We start from the raw sequence: 2,728 nt of genomic DNA on the forward strand, positions 1-2,728 counted from the left end.
CAAAAGTAGATGACTGGATTAAAAAGATGTGGTACATATACACAATGGAATATTACTCAGCAACCAAAAAAAATAAACACATGTCTTTTGCAGCAACATGGGAGGAACTATCAAAGATCATGCTTAGTGAGATAAGCCAGAAAGAAAAGGAAAAATACCAGATGGTTGCACTCATAGCAGGAGTATAAAGGACCGGGGAGAAAATAATAATAATAATGAACAACTATATACCAGAGATAGTTTATAGGGGTGGAGGGGAGGGAAATGCACTGGACTATGGTGATAGTACACGGGTGATTTGGTGATGGGAAGCCCACAGGGATTACAACTGAGATGGGAAATGGCACAAAATGATGTAAAAATAAATCATTATATTACTAAAAAAAAAACATAGGCATTCTTTTCTATAACCATAGTACAATGACTACAATTAGGAATTAACACTGACAAAACCTTAACCTAGAGGCTTTATTCAGATTTGCCCATTGGTTCCAATAATATCCGCTACAGCAAGAAGAAAATGGGTGGCATTCAGGTACCTTGGATTAAGTTGAAGCATTTAGTGTCACTTTGTATCTCATAATAGGCTTACTTTTGTGGTTTTGCTGAATTTGTCAAATATGTCTTAATTTGAGCTTATTTGTTTCCTTTGATTAGATTCAGATGAATACATTTTTTGCCAGGAAAAAAAAAGGAAGTTGTGTTTGCTCTAGTACATAGCATCAATAGATAATTTGTCCCCAAACTGGTTTTACAGGTATCAACCCTTGTCTCCTACTGTAAAAATACTATTTTCCATCTTCATATACTGAATTCCACATTACTGATAATGTCAGTAGTTGACTTAAGAACAAAGACATCTGATCAGAAGGATACTTCTTAGGCATCAAGATTCTCTCCCTCTAGAAGAGTCTAACCCAGATCTCCGGTCCAGAAAAGAAACATCCGCTCTGGAATGCAATCGATCTACCTTCTGCTTTTGTGGACAAATGTCTGCACAGCAAATAGTTAGTTGCACTGAGGTTTTAGTATTAATTCTTGGAAAGACACATGTGAATTTCCCCTCCATAGCCAGGACAGCTCATTGTCCTATCTCTTCTTCACTCTTGAGGTTGTTTGTGTTTACCGCAATCAACCACGGGGTTTAGTAGTCAAGACAAATGTGACCCCGCCTAGTCTTTAGTCCAGTTAGGTCCCTCCCTCAATTACTTGCCCCAACAGGGATGGCCAGGCCATGGTGCTTTGTGGGAGCTTAAAAAAAAAAAAAAGGAAAAATTAAATGTGCCTTCCGTTGCTTATTTTCTGGTGTCAGCTTAATGCCTACATTCACAACCATGACTTGAGTCCTAACGAACACAGGTGGTAGGGGCTAAATCCTAAAAGGGGGGTGAGGGGGAAGAACAGGATATGGGGGAAGGAAAAGGAGGCTTGCCTGGGTGGTATACACACTCGGGAAGGAAGAGAGGGCTTCCAGATGTTAATTACCGGTTCCCGCTCAGCTCCGCGAATTTCTCGAGGATGCAAGAACCAGAACAAGCTTATTGCACTGCTTCACTCGGAGAAAAACATCCCGTAGTCGGCAGGATTCGAACCTGCGCGGGGAGACCCCAATGGATTTCTAGTCCATCGCCTTAACCACTCGGCCACGACTACATGAACAGTTGCGTGTCTCTGTAGCTACTTCAATAGCAATCCCATCCACTGGCGCAGCAAAGCGTAAGAGAATAAAAAGAAACGTCGGTATGCAATGATCGGGAGTGTGAGAAAATGTACTCTACAAATTGAATAGAAACCCTCAGGTGAAGCGCAAGTTTGGCAAGGAGGTCGGCTTTCTCCCCCATTCGCGGATGTCCAGAGCAACAGACAGGGAGCGCTCTCCGCATCAGACAACTTGCCTCTAGACCCTCATCACTTGGACCCCAACTAGCCTCACCACGAAACGGATTCAGATCCTCATCCCAGTTCTAGATCCGAGGTTGCCGCTTTTGTTTGGGATTTCCAGACAAGAAATCTCCCAGATTAATGCTAATGGCTTTCAGGAACGACTTATTTCTGCTGACTGTGTCCCAAGTGGAGAGCAAGCAAAATGATGTGGAAAAGAGTCCTCAGGTCCCCCTACCTGCCTCCCTGTCCCCCAGTTTCTAAACAACCGGACCCATAACCGTGCTAAAGGAGCATCAGCCCTGCTGCTCTTCACAGACCCTGCCGCACTGCAGTCGGCTTAAGAAGTTCATCTGTGGTTCTGTTTGTTTTTAGTAATGTCTCTTTTGCTGTACAGAGAGTCTAGTTAATATTTAATGAAATAATTTCAGGCTGACAGTAAAGTTGTAAGACTACAGAGAATTCCTAACACCCTTCACTCCATTCCTAAAATATTATCATATTTATACTACTATGTATTATTTTCCTTTTTTCTGTCATATTTACCTATATTGTATGTATATGTACATTTGTGTTTATGTACATAATGACAGTATATACAAGAAAACCATGCACACATATACCAATACATATTTTTTCTCCAAACTGTATGAGACTAAGTTTAAAAACACATAACCTCTTATCCCTCAATATTTCAGTGCAATATTTTCTTAAAACACAGGCATTCTTCAGATGACCAACAAGCATATGAAAAAATGTTCAACATCACTTGTAATAAGGGAGATGCAAATTAAAACCACAATGAGATACCACCTCACCCCAGTGAGAATGGCACATCTTCAAACAA

The 2,728-nt window shown here is 41.0% G+C and overlaps 1 non-coding gene across 1 annotated transcript; it reads right to left on the reverse strand.

Annotated features, from left to right (window-relative positions):
* Positions 1 to 1,571: 1,571 nt before the first annotated feature.
* TRNAS-AGA lies at positions 1,572 to 1,653 on the reverse strand. The gene has a single exon. It is a non-coding gene; the product is annotated as a tRNA-Ser (tRNA).
* Between the last annotated feature and the right edge of the window lie 1,075 nt (positions 1,654 to 2,728).

Source organism: Condylura cristata, unplaced genomic scaffold (genome assembly GCF_000260355.1).
Source record: "Condylura cristata isolate star-nosed mole 26May11 unplaced genomic scaffold, ConCri1.0 scaffold00048, whole genome shotgun sequence".
NCBI classification, from domain to species: Eukaryota; Metazoa; Chordata; class Mammalia; order Eulipotyphla; family Talpidae; genus Condylura; species Condylura cristata.